The sequence below is a fragment of the Nothoprocta perdicaria genome, unplaced genomic scaffold (genome assembly GCF_003342845.1).
Source record: "Nothoprocta perdicaria isolate Ctin4 unplaced genomic scaffold, notPer1 scaffold_135, whole genome shotgun sequence".
NCBI lineage: Eukaryota > Metazoa > Chordata > Aves > Tinamiformes > Tinamidae > Nothoprocta > Nothoprocta perdicaria.
The window spans coordinates 403,288-418,645 of NW_020454483.1; positions in this window are offsets into that span (position 1 = coordinate 403,288).

A 15,358-nucleotide genomic window follows, 5' to 3' on the forward strand; every position below is an offset into this window, starting at 1 on the left:
TTACATGTTTAATATATACACACAGTATATTATATATATATCCTATAGATCTTTAAATAGATACACAAACTGCTTCAGTGAAAAAAAAAAATCAATGGAGCATCAGAGGAAATGTACTTGCAAAAGTAAGCCCTACTGAGAAATAATATGAATTTCTACTAGTCTACATTGGCATCCTGTTAGAATATTCACTTTATTAAGGTTACCTGTTATGAAGATATTTGTCCCTATACGTAACTGTATGTATACAGTTAGGCTGTAGCATAAGTGCTATGGGGTATGTAAATGACACAGCCCTGCCTTCTCATTGATATGAGTTGGTGTGTTTACACTAGTGATGCTCTTAGAAACTACCTATATTGTCAGGAGTCAGTTAGTGCCATACCAAAATATTAGAAGAAACTTCTATTAGTGCCTTTTAGATATGGAGGACATGATGAAGGGTGAGAGAAGAAAGACATTTTGCATAATAGATGCAGGTTGCCAATTTTGGATCTGTGGTTACAAAACACTCTGTAATGTTTCCAATCAAACACCGTATCATCCAGAATGCCTGAGGTTGGAGGCACTTCTGGAGACTGTCTGATCCAACCCTCTGCTTAGAGGATGGTGACCTCAAGCAGGTTGTTTAGGGCTGTGTCTGACTATTTTGAATATCTGCAAGAATGGAAACCCCACAACCTCTCTGTGCAACATGTTTCAGTCCTTGTTCACCTTTACTATAAAATACATTTTTTTTTTTACATTTAAACATACTTTTCTGTATTTCTGTTTGTGCTTATTGCCTTTCCTCCTGGGCACCACTGAGAATAGTCTGACACCATTCTCCTCATCTCCTCCCARTGAGTTAGACCCCAGTTTGTACTGGTGCATGGGGTTATTCTTTCCCCAGTCTTTCCATTTCAGTTTGTGGAACATCATTAGATTCATGCTGGCCTGTTTCTCCAGCCTATTGAGGTYCCTGACTGGCATCACAACTGTGTGGTGTATGGACAACTCCAGCCAGATTTTATCACCTGCAAACTTGCTGAATGTGCGCTCTGTCACATCAAGCTGTCACTAATGAAAATGTTAAACAGTATTGATCCCTGGGCTGCACCACTAGGGCTTGGCTCTGGCTGGGCTTTGTACTGCTCATCACAGTCCTTTGAGTCTGACAGTTTAGCTCATTTTTAATCTACCTCACTGTCCCTTTGTCTAGTCCCTATTTTAACATCCTTATCTAAGAGGATGTTGTAGGAGACAGTGTCAAAACCCATGCTAAAGTCAAGATAAACAGCATCCACTATACTCCTCTCATCCACTAAGCTAATAATTTTGTTGTAGAAGGTTTTCAAACATGATTTCCCCTTTATAAATCAATGCTGTCTTCTCCCAACCACCTTCTTGTTCTTTGAATATTTGGAAACATGTTCCAGGAGGACTTACTCCATTACCCTCTTAGGGGTTGAGGTAAGGCTAAGCCTGCAGTTCTCTGGATCCTCCTTCCAACTCTATTTGAAGATAGAAGTGACTTTTGCCATTTCAAGTCCTCAGGAACTTCCTTCACTCACTATGATCTTTCGAAGATAATTGAGTGTGGCCTCACAATGACATCGCCCAGCTGTCTCAGCACTTATGGAGACATCCATGCAGCACTTACGGAGACATCCATGCAGGTCTYGCTGGCTTGTGTATATCCATTTTGTATAAAAGTTCCTTAACTTGATCCTCCTCCACCAAGGACAAACATGCCTTGCTCTAGACTTATCCACGAGTCTCAAGGGCCTGAAGGTCAGCCTTACCAGTAAAGATTGAGGTGAAAAAGGCAATCCGTACCTCAGTCTTCTCCATGACTTTGTCACCAGCTCCTTTGTCCCMTTCAGCTTTAGTCAATTTGGTCACATTTTCTCTTGTCTTCCTTTTGCTGCTAACTTACCTGTAGAAGCCCTTCTTGTCCCTCACTAGATTCAACTGCAGGTTATCTTTGGCTTTATTTCCTTGCACATGCTAGATTTCTGACTAAGTTTATATCAAGCGAATTTGTAAGCCCCTTAAAAAATGTAGGCATACATGTAGTGCCTTATACAGCTTTGAAATACATCTTTTTTTTTTCTTTTGAACTTAATGAGAAGACTGTATTTCGCTGTGTCTTTTTACTTAATTAAAATTAAAATGACAAATCACTGTATGTGCAGTCTATGCCTTAATCTCTAAAGAGTGTCAGATAGTATTAGGCTCATTGTTGACAGTGGCCTAGTTTCTGTTGATGGATTCATTAAAAGTTTTAGTCAGCAAAGTCAGGAAAAAGTAGCGACTGATAGCTCTGAACCGAAATGAGTTTAAAAAAAAAAAAAAAAGCAACCTGTTTTGTTAATCCATTCCATGTATATGAAAAGAGCACAGCAGGATCAGAGAACTAATCCCATTTCAAATCAGATGCYTGCTGGTTTTATTTAATGAGCTTCATGCCTTTTTTAACCCTAAAATACCTTAATGTTTAGCAAAAAAAACCCTTAATGCTTAGGAAAAAAAATTAATTTTATTTTAAAAATCCTCTACGGATATCTGGATTCATTGGAATCTCCTTCTAGACATTGTGAAGTTTTGGAGCCAAATAGATGTTTCTCTCTCCTTGTCTCTATTGAGATGCCACAGTTAGATTCCTAACGTTAMGATATGAATGTTGCAGAGCCTAATCACCACTTCCCTTTAAATGAAGGACTCTACAGAAAGATCAAAGAAGAATCTGTGGAATGGAAAAATAACTTGGTGGATACTCTTTCCTTTAAAACTTCAAAAGCGATGTCTGATGGTCATATGGTAAGAGATTTCCTAACTTTCTCATCATTATGAATATTACAGCCTTAGGGAAGAAAATACTGACTCCAGAAAAGCCGAGTTTCCTGCTCTGTGCTTTTATTCTTTAGAATTCTCTGTAATAAAAGGGGCTGTGTTACCTTTTGCTGTGAAGCCTGAAGTTGTATCGCCCCTCAAGGATGTGTGCAGTTTATTAGGTTTCCTGTATTACGTAGTCTTGCCCTCCTAAACAGATAATTTCATTCATGGATAGATAGATATCTATCACAGATAAAGTAGCAACAGACACCAACAACTCTTCAGAACCTTTTGGGACTGTCATATGGATGCAACCTTTCTGAAGTGATGACTTTTTACCTATGAACACCTGTGATTTTTTCCCCTATGAATTTACCTATGAACACCTGGCACTAATTGCTACAAAAGCTGTTACAAAAACTTTTGCTGGATAAATCTTATACTTGCTGAACAAATACTCAAATAAATATATCCAATGATGTACAAACCAGACTACTGAAGAAAGTAAAAAATATATCAGATTAAGAAGCTCTTGTTTATATCTGGTTTAATAATCCATTCTGTAGTGATACTTCTATATTTTCAATGGTTCTAAAAACACATTTAGAAGATAAAAGGTTTAAAACAGATAACTATACCCACTTGTATCACACATATTTCTGAAATAAAGAGAAAGGAATATGCCTTATTTCCTTCTTTGTATTTTTGATGTGTCATTTATTCAGGTAAGTTACTTGCTTCTGTAACTGAAGCTGAGATGCGTTGCTGACTTTCATTCTAACTGCCAAACCATAAAACATGTCTATTGTCATATATCTCTTGTATTTAAGAAGTGTTTAATAATCTGAACACTGCACGCTTTTCTTGAATCAGGACATTGATATGACATCTCCACTCCATTTGCACATTTTCATTAAATTTGCAAAACTGTGATTTTTCTTTCGTTGTGAAAAATGACTGAAATTGAACGATCTAAAAGTTGCTAATTGTGGTTTCGGATGATAAATGGGCAGATGCATTTTTTGAATATGTAGGCATAATTATACACAAACCTACACTGAACAAATGTGATCTGTTCATCCTCAGATATTAACTGGAAAATCACATGTGTTCAGAAAATCTTTCTGGAAGAAATTTGACTTTCATGATAAAAGCTGAAAAGATTTTTACTTAGCAATCATGAAATATAATGAGAATAAAAGTTTCTGTCATATAGATATGACGTGGCAAATGAATAAAATGTGATCAAATGACGGCCATGTGAAATTAGAATGAAAAGATAAAAAAGGTAAAGGAGTAGATATTAAAAACTGAGAGAAAAACTTCTGGTAAAATAAACATTTTATTAGTGAAACACTAGTGGGAAAATTACCCACTAGGATGGAAATATGACTACGATGGAAAAATAAGATCAGTTTCCTAGAACTGCAATGAACCATTGTATCAACCGGAAAAAGGGACATTTGCTGTTATTTGTTTTACAAAGAATGTTGTAAACATATTTCTACTGAGGCGTACTTTGACCAAAAGCTTGTTCTTACACTGATCAAACTACAGCTGTGAGGCAGCTTTCCAAAAACTGGCTCTTTAATGTTTGCCACTCAGCTCCACCTCCACTGGCAGATAAACAAAGCATGACTAAATCTCTGCCAAGATGGGATTTCAAATCTATTCTTTCTAGCCTGTGAGTGACTAGCTGACAGTTCTGCTCCTACAAGATGATTCTCAGTGACTGAGGGATGTGTTAGAATGAAGCCTGTGTTACTTCCTGGAATAATTTTACCACCAAGTTTCCTTTTCCTTCCTTATAAGACAATAGTTTCTCAATATTTTTTCTTTTTATAAGACAAAAATGTTTTCCAACCAACTATTGCTGATTGGAGATCAACATTGTATTTATTTGTTCAACATCTGCTACTCTCATCACTAGTTTTAGGTCTGTTTTAGAATTCCTGGAAGACATCCTCAATCTTCGTCTTCAGATTAGTCTRGAAATACATTAAAATACATTAAAATACTGCAGAACATGTTAAAATGGGCAGAGACTTATGAAAAATTATTACCTGCTCTGACGGATATTTCCTTTCCCAGCTCGAGGTGACTTTTCACAAGTATCCCTATTCAGGTGTTAACCACCAGTGATATTATCTGATCCTGGTAGGTGCCTCCCTGATTTCTTCCCCGACTCAGACAATAGCCAGTAATAACAGTCCTGATGGCTGCATCCTGATGGGGAGATAAGACAAATGGTGCCTACATCAGCCAAAATTCATCTGAAATGAAAGAATGAAAGAAAGGACAAGTGCAGGGTCCTGCACCTGGGGAGGAATAACCCCAGGCATCAGTACAGATTAGGGGTGGACCTGCTGGAAAGCACCTCCATGGAGAGGGACCTGGGAGTCCTGGTTGACACTAAGTTAACCATGAGTGAGCAGTGTGCCCTCGTGGCCAAGAAGGCCAATGGCATCCTGGCCTGCATCAGGAGGAGTGTTGCCAGCAGGTCAAGGGAGGTGATTCTGCCCCTCTACTCAGCTCTGGTGAGGCCGCACCTGGAGTAYTGTGTGCAGTTCTGGGCTCCCCAGTATAGGAAGGACGTGGAGCTTCTGGAGAGGGTCCAGAGAAGGGCAACCAGGATGATTAAGGGAATGGAACATCTCTCGTATGAAGAGAGGCTGAGTGAGCTGGGCCTTTTTTCTCTGGAGAAGAGACAGCTCAGAGGGGATATGATTAATATGTATAAGTTCAGGAAGGGAGAATGCAGGGAGGAAGGGGACAGGCTGTTCTCACTGGTGGCCAGCGAYAGGACGAGGGGTAATGGCCACAAACTGAAGCATAAGAAGTTCCGTCTCCAKGTGAGGARSAACTTCTTTMCTGTKAGGGTGWCAGAGCMSTGGAACAGGCTGCCCAGGGAGGTTGTGGAGTCTCCTACTCTGGAGGTCTTCAAAACCCGCCTGGATGCCACCCTGTGCCACATGCTCTAGGTGTGCCTGCTTGAGCAGGAAGGTTGGACTAGATGATCTGTAGAGGTCCCTTCCAACCTTAAATATTCTGAAATATTCTGAAATATTCTGAATGACTACAAGTCAATCATCTTATCCCATATATATAGGGACAGCCCAAGAGCCCATTGAGCTCTCCTAGCATGGCAGCCAGCTGCATGCCAGGACTGCCCCTTGAGCAGGGATGCCTCTCAAGGATACTCCTTGAGGTTAAGAGATCCTTTCCACAACAGAATCATGGTGACTATAGCGCGCTCTTTATCTGAACTCGTAAACTTTACTTTGTAATTGTGCACAAAATCCCTTAGTCATAAACTGTTAACCAGGTCTGGGACTAGGACTGGATSCAGCCGCATCCAGACTCCTTTAGAAGGAGCTTGGAAAGCAAGAGGGTCCAATCTGAACCTCATGACTCAATGGGAGGGTGTCCCTGATAATTCTGTGTACTATCTTGAGCCTCCATGCAGTAAATAATAAGCAACCTTGGCACAGAATCTCGTGAAACCATTGTCAATATCAATAAAACATATTATTATTTATCTCACACGAGTGAAGTGCATTGTGTCAGTCACACTCCCCACACCACTCGTTGTGTGACACCTGCTACACCTTATTATTTCAACATCCTCATCCCAGATGTTGCCTTTACCATTCTCCATTGGTTTATTTCTTTAATCACAAGCAGCACATTACTATATACTAGCAGGTAAAAGAAACCATTCAATAGCAGGATAATTGGAGTAGCATATTTTCAAAAATGCATGATGTCCTAATAACAGCCAATGTCATGACAAGAAAAACTGTGACAACTCTGTTAAAGATTAATTAAATATAGCCAGTGCATTCAATCACTTCACCATGTAATTGACAAGGTAAAAACAATAATACTATCACAACATTTTTTGCATTTTTTATGTGTTTTAGGATTTCTTGTGCTGTGATCAGCTGCTTATATATGTGATCAGTTGAAGAAGTGTATTAATCATCATTCCAAACTATTGCTAATTTTTGACAGTCTTTGAAGTACGTGCACAACTTAAAAGACAAACCATTTCAGATGGATGAATCATAAACATAACAATTTTCCATTATACCAAGATGTATAATATAACATTCATAAAAGAATAAAGTTTGCAAAAGCTGTGTTGTCACAATTATCAGAAGTCTTAAAGATAGATGGAGCTATGGGATATTGCCACCTACTTGCAGTCTGTAAATAYATGTCACTTACAAAGTTATATTTCAGTAAACCATAAAGACAGTGTATGGACCACAGTAACTGAAAGAATGTGTATGTTATAGTAGCAGCACAGCAGTGCTTACCTACTTGATCAAGCTGTATATTGAATAGTATGCAGATCTGGCTCTTTTACAGCGAAATGGTGAGTGATCTCCCAAACCAGCATGCATTTTGACATGCAGAATGACCAGAAACATCTTTTTGCAATTCAGTTTTTAAATTATCAACTTCATCTACATCCCAGAGGCTMTCTCTTACACACAATGATGCAATATCTAGTAATTGAAGTCACTTTTGTGTCAACACATGTCATTGACTGCAAGAAAGAGCCACAAAGATGTCAGGGATGAGAAATTTTACCTATTTCTTGGTCTCACTTCCTTTCTTCACTTTCCATCCCTCTTTGTCTCTCCGTTTCTCAGTTTGTCTCTCATTCACTCTTGCTCCTCCCCTGCCTATTTAGAAATAATCTTAAATCATAATTTTGCTGTGAGAGAGATGAGAAAAAAAAAGGTGGACTGGCAGTTTTGTATCAACACTGACATATTCTGCCCATATAGTAAGGTATTATGAGAAATATTTTAAAATTTATTCATTGGAAAGTTTCTTGCAATAGTAAACTGGAAAGCAGTTTACCTCAGCCACCTCTTTTTGAAGGACAAGGTAGCAATTGGCTTAGATGAAATCTTGAGAACTGTGAACAAAATTTGAATGGTTCTGATTTATTTAAGGTGCATTCCTGTAGACATGAAAAAAATAGCAGAAAAGATTTGTTCATCTGGAGATTTTATGGATTTTTAGCCTTCAGTAATTGATTAGGTAAATATAGACAAAGTATACAGAGTGGTAGAGGCCAAGAKACTGTATTTTATTTCTGTATTGTCTGTATTTTATTTATATTATTTATGAATTGTTACAGTTTTGTTTGTTTGTTTGTCTTTAAACATAGCATGATCCAGAATGCAGCTGTTCACTTTGGGAGTGACATCCAGGAATCATTTGTGCTAAAATCTAGAAAGTATACTCTAAGGGGATAAAGGTGTGAAGAATGAAAATTAATAGGGCATAACTGGAAGAACAGGGAAACTGTAATTGTAAGAAAGTCAAAATCAGGACCAGTTTTCGGAAGCAATCTCTCCTATCAGAAGTAACMAAAATTGTAGTGTTGTGATATATTCCTGCAGCTGATTCATGTAGACTCTAATGAACTGAATGGAAAACATTTCAGGGAAAGACATTATTTTCAGCAGATTTTGGTGCAGGTTGTGGCAATTTTTTTCAGCTGTTATCTTTCTCAGTTTTCTGTATGGGATGTCAATTGGATTTATGAGAACTTCTCGTTTCTTTTGATTTAATTCAAGTGGGTTTTTTTTGGTTGTTGTTATTGTTTGTTTGTTCTTTACATTACTGGAAAACTAAGTTGTCTTATACTACAAACAGAAGGAATAACAATATGTGAGGACTTTTATGTCTGTAGCAGACCTAACCTTGAGGCACAAGTCACCCAAGTTTTGGAGAACTCCAGGACTTCTTAATAAGAACTCCATTATCTCTTTCTACTCAGTATCTCAGTAGTGTGAATCTGGCTCATCTTTACATTTCAGAGTCCTGAGTGAGGATTATATGTGCTCTGTTCTTCTGCCCTGCTTTTGCTCACCTAGTAAGTATGCTTTACCTCTTTATTTTCTTTAGGCTTATTAGAGAACTTAACACCTTGTTACGAAGTTCAGCAGATGTAGTGTTAAAAACAAGAGAAGCTGGCCTGATTTGCATGCCAATGTTAATGAAGCTGTGAATTGTTTCATATCAGCCTCATTTGCTTCCCATATGCTTACTCTCACAAAATGCTTCCCTCACAAAATGCAACTTCACTTTTTGTCTTCATTTGTATGCCCAAAATGCAGCCAGCTTAATTACCAATTATAACCTTACTCCTTTAAAGGCTAAATCAACTAGAAACAATGCAAAAAAGTGTCTCCCTTGAGGAGAATGAAAGACTTTGTGTTAATTTTCTTCACGTATTTTGATTAGTATAAAGCACTGTGTAAGTTACAAGTTAATCTACCCAAATGATGTTAATTTTAAATCGATATGACATATGCATACTCATGGGAGGAAAATCAGACCAACCTATCTTCTCTTCCTCCTTCAACTCTGACCTGCTGCATAAAAATATTTCTCCCTGGGAAAGGGGTAATGAAACACCATTACCTCCAGTTATGCCAGCAGCTTTTTGTTTATGTCCACCTTCTCTCTATTTTTTTTTTTCATTATTTCTTGGCTGCCTAACCTCTATTTTTTCCTCAAGTTTGGAAGTCCCTTATAGATTTCTTCTAAAGGTAATTTCTTCCATTATTGGGAAATGAGAACTCCATTAACTTCCAGGTAGTTTTCTCAAGACCCTGTTGGGCAATAAAGTGCCCTGTGAATTTGACATATGAGTGAACACCATAAAATAGTCCCCCAATCAGTTTTGTAATACTATTTGACACTCCCTAGCTCCTAAGTTACTTTACAATTCCTAACAACATTCTCAATTACTACAATAAAAGCTAATATAACTATAAATAATAATAAAAAAACTCCAGATTTCTGCAGCTTCCATTATTTATGGAATATTTGCATGCCATATAATTTAACAGCTTTTTATAGCATGTAGTCTCTATTTATGAAAGATGGAAGACACATTTTCCTGATATTCTTTTTTGCAAATAAAATTTTAAGGTATTCAAAATTCTCTTAGAGCTAAAAATAACCCCATGTGAATAATAACAGGAAAATTGGGAATGCTTGAAATACATAGTGTTGAACACAATACATTTAGATGGCATTTAGTGCAAACATGAACAGAACAAAACTGAGTGTAAACTGTGTGTGCTCCACACAAACATGACAGCTTATAGTCTTCATAAGAAATCACACATGCCGAACTCTCATTCTCCTTTGAGAACAAAAGATTACAACCATTATTTTATCTTAAATAAAAAAAAAAAAAAAAAGAAGAAAAGAAGAAAAGGAATGAAAAATATTCATAGCTCTCTTTCTCATACAACTCCTAAAGATTTTACCCTTTCACATAGCAGAGAAGCTCTGTGTCATGCCTGATCACCCTTTTCTTTCTACACAGCTAGAAATTATGAAACATAGCCTCATAGTGAAATGAACTTTTTATTCTGTGGTTAACAAATTCTCTGTTTTGCCTTTTGATTTTTCAACCCATGAGTGATTTAAGTACCATTTGCCTGACTATCATAGATCACAAAGTTACAGAATCACAGAATGGCTGAAGCTAGAAGGGATCTTTAGAGATCATTTAGTCCAACCCCCTGCTCCAGCAGGGACACCCAGAGCACAGGGTACAGAGTGGCATCCAGGCAGGTTTGGAAGGTCTCCAGAGAAGCACAACCTCCCTGGGCAGGCTGTTCCAGGGCTCTGACACCCTCACAGGAAAGAAGTTCTTCCTCACATGGAGATGGAACTTCCTTTGTTTCAATTTATCCCCATTACCTTTCTCACTAGCCATCACTGAGAAGAGTTTGGCTCCATCCTCTTTACATTCTCCCCTCGGGTATTTGCACATACTGATCAGATTCCCTTTCTGTCTTCTCTTCAAGAAAAACAGGCCCAGCTCGCTTAGTCTGTCCTTGTACAATAGATGCTGTAGTCTCTTAATCATCTTTGTCGCTCTCCGCTGGACCCTCTCTAACAGTTCCACATCCCTCTTGTCCTGGGGAGCCCAGAACTGCACACAGTACTCCAGGTGCGGCCTCACCAGAGCTGAGCAGAGGGGCAGAATCACCTCCCTTGACCTGCTGGAAACACTCCTCCTGATGCAGGCCAGGATCCCATTTGCCTTCTTGGCCACGAGGGCACACTGCTGACTCATGGTTAACTTAGTGTCAACCAGGACTGCCAAGTCCCTCTCTGTGGAGCTGCTCTCCAGCAGGTCAACCCCTAATCTGTACTGGTGCCTGGGGTTATTCCTCCTCAGGTGCAGGACCCTGTACTTCTCCTTGTTGAACCTCATGAGGTTCCTCTCTGCCCAACTCTCCAGCCTGTCCAGGTCCCTCTGGATGGCAGCCCAGCCCTCTGGAATGTTGGCCACTCCATCCAGTTTGGTATTGTCCACAAACTAACTCAGGGTGCACTCTGTGCCCTCGTCCAATCATTATCATCATAGATAACCTGAGAGGAGTAAAATAAATGATAGCTTTGCTGTAATTACAAGAGGAAGTATGATTTTACTCTATATGTTTCCTATCAATTATAGTGGCCTTTCTTAAAAGGCATGAAAATAAGTTTCTGTTCTCTTCAGTTTGCAGTAGGAAAGCTRGAAGCAATGTGATTACTCCTTTCTAATAAAATGAATAGATGAATGAAAATCTATCAGAGTGTTTATAACCATCAGAAAAATTAAGTTACTTAAAGCAGTATTGCAAGAAGCCTCAAGAATTTTCAGAAAGGCATTTCACAGGTTTATAAAAGAAATGATATGACCTAATTACCTCTGAGAGCAGGAGGTTGGATTTAGTGACTGAAAATTTCCATTCTGTTTTTTTTTTTTTTGTTCGCTTGTCCATAACATCAGTATGTCATACATATGCACACACTCAAAAAGGAAATGAAGAAACAGTGCAAGCAATATACGTTTGCAGATTAACGAAGTAGGCATAGCTGCTTTCATCAATTCCTTTTTGCCTTTCAGTGTTCCCAATCTGCAATACCTGACATTTTTCTTTAAATCTAGTTTCCTGGGATGTATGTGATATTGGTTTTCTTTAATCTAAAAGACAGGTTCTCAAATGCCTGTGAAAAGCATGAAAAGACTGAGTGCCTGAAAAATTGAGAGACCTCTTCCCCCTCTCCTTCCCCTTCCCTGCCCAAAAATCCAGAATTTAAAAAATAAAATGATATTCAGTCTTAAAATTCTTGAGGAGGCTGACATGTAATTTTTGAACTTTTGGAGGTACCAAAAGAGATAATTTTCTATGAAGTTCCAGATAGTGTCTTTAATTATTAGTTTTGAGGAAATTTTCACTCTGGTGGTTACCAAGAGAGCTGATTCTTGAGAAGAGACGATGCTTTTGGAAACACTACAGATGAAATTTGCATTTACGTTCCACTTACATTTCATTGGAGACAGTGGTATAGTTCACTAGCGTTATTCTGGTCTTCTCTACGAGCCTGTTTTTAGCATGAGGGAGGAAGCACTGTGAGCCATACCATGGAATTCAGCACACAGTTTTGATATGCATCAAAAAAGCACATTTCAGGGATTTTGCTGCAACAGGGGTTTTCTAGCAGCAGTGCCCTCTGGCATTGCCCTCACCCATCTCTCAGTCTGCAGTAGATCAGCTTACTGTGTGAGGATCTCTGTGAGCTTTCTGCTTCAGAGTATTTAGCAACTTGTAGGAGGATTAAACTCTAGAAATACAATAATAGGTATGCCTCTGCATTTAGCTGCTATATTTGTAACATTTTCCTACAATTATGAAAGTACAATTTCCACTGACATGAAGTCTTCCTCGAATCTTGCATAGTACCTAGTCAGGGGGTATAATAAACATTTTCCTTATGAACACAGCTTAGAGAAATCAAAATTAATTACCTGAAAATACTGTATAAAATATTATTATTTTATACTTATTATATTATTATTTTATACTTAATATATTATTTTATATTTATGAAATAACTTTAAATTTAAACCTTACAACAATAATAAGTGGAAATTTAAAATAATGCTACAGTTTGTTTCTTAATTTTATTTTCAAGTGATATATTTATTTAAAAATGCTAGTGAAAAAATAATATAAAAACTGAGAGAGGCAGATTGATTAATAATATACTGCATATAAATAAAAGCACAGGAGAAGTGATTGCATTTTAAAATTGTGAATAAGCATTAGCTATCAGGTATTGGTAAGATAAGGTGTGAGTTCAGATAGACCAATGTGTTCATTTATTTTTATTGAAATCGATGAGGCAAAATTCAAGTGATTCAGAGGCAAGGCATGAGGAGCAAGATATTAGCAACCCAAAATCTTGTTCTATCTCCTATCTTTTGTGTTCAAGATATCTAAGCAATGACATGCTCCATGACATTTGTAAAATAAAGGCTCTGAGCCTCTTGCAGAAGACATAGTTATAATGTACTCTGCTCCAGTTATATTTCATACACAAACTTGTTCTATCCCTTACACAGAGAGCTAAGACAAAGTCAGTATACAACAGCTAGCCTTCAAGCAGATATTTTTTTGTTACAAGGACCACTTGCTTCTGGGGAGTCTGTACAAAACCTTAGGACTGTGGGAAAAAAGAAAAGGAAAAAAATTAATAAAAATGAAAATCAGGTCTGTTTATTGAAATCAACTTTGTGGTTAAGGAGAATTATATTCTATCAGTTTAGACTAAGCTGGCATTTTGAAGAATTAACAGAAACAGGACAGAAATGTAATTGTTATTTTAGCTAAAGGCTTAGATTCTGGAACACAAACATGGAATGAAGACTGCATCAAATTTCACTGCAGCAATGTTAAAAGAATGGGGCTCTGACTTTAAGATAAATAAATGAAATTCCTTTTTTTTTTTTTTTTCCCCTTTAGTAGTGGCATAACATTTACATTTGAACAGATAATGACCTAGAGCTTTCAAGCACACCAGCCCCACAAGGGGACTGTTTCCAAAGCTTAAGTATTATTATTATTCATGCTATTTGCTCCATGTAGATCTTGAGGTAAAATATTCTTAATGTCTTAGGAGGATCACGATTTCTTGAAAGCAAATGCACTTTTCATTTTCTTCCTTAAACAAGAAAGATCTTATTACTGCCTGCCTTGTCTTCTTGGCTGCAGTTGCCATTACTGCTCTTAACTGGTAATTCATTAGATTTAGAAATCAGATTTCCAGGGTTCATAAAACCACAGGAAATTAGCTCTTACTCTAAATGGACCTTCTGAAAGCCTCAAAAATGTTACTTATATCACACAAAAGGCCATGAAAAATAATATCTATTAATTTAAATAGTTTCATAGTCAACTCTTGCTCCCTGCATATTATATTATATTATATTATATTATATTATATTATATTATATTATATTATATTATATTATATTATATTATATTATATTATATTATATTAATTTCCTATTTGTTAGTTCTTAAGTATATTGCAAGTAGAAAATCAAATGAATGCCAAGGGAATATGCCTTCCGCAGGGATCTCTCAAGACAATCCCTTTGCCCTCATCTACCTGAAGTGTAGTCTCTATAGAGGATTAGCTTAGAAATCCATATTAAGAGCCAAGAGATCTGTCTTCCCCTATGTAAATGGATTCAGTAGGAAATTAATGGCAGGCAATTGCAGTGCCAKCCTGATTCAAAGGACACTTCAAAGGCTGGAACTTTGAGGAGCCCTTTGTCCTTGCCTGCTCCRCAGGGGCAGCTTCCCAATCGTGTATGCTCTTTAGTCTCAGCACAGCACTGTCAGAGGGGCTGTGCACTGACCCATGCCGAAGGGAAAATCCTGTTGGCTGATGCACAGCAGCTATCAGTCTGGAAAGGCAGAGGGTCAGAAGCGCAAAGACTAATAGCGACACAGGYAATGCACGTCTCCAGTTGACAGCCAACTATGCTTTAGAGGCCTGCACGCCAAAGAAAAAGCGTAGCAGCTGAGACATGAAACATCCTGGGAAGGACAGGCTGACTAAGACTTCTTGTTGTTCAAGCTGGGCTTGTAGCAGTGCTGGAGAAAGAAATATTCCGAGAGCAGTGTATGTCCCCTAACTTTCCGACTGTCTGTCAGTTGGCTCGCTCACTCTGATTGCAAGGAAATTTCTGGATACTAAGGATCTGCAAGCAGAAGGTCGACAGCTCTTCAGACACCTCTGTGCACCAAATACGTTTACAGCATGATCGTCTGATATGCTAGCCTGTTTATATTGGACTATCTCTCTGTTTTTCAAAAAAAATCCACTTTTTTATTTCTAAAAAAACCTTCAAACTTTCTAAAATTTGGACTTCTGCAGCCTTTCCTGAGCTTCAATAACAGCCTTAAAGCAAACTAATGACAAGCCAGTCCTCTTCTTGCTTTCCCATTTCTACGTGCCCTTTGTCCCTTTGCCAGCATAATGACCTATGGTCACATGTCACATCATGGGCAGTCTGGGCACTAAACCTCAATATATGAACAAGTGAGACCAAGGAAATTAACTTGATCAGGGTGACCAAGATAACCATCTGGTTGGTCCAGTAAGGTCTGTGGTTCTAGAAAGTTCTCCTTGATATTGCATAGCCCTTTGG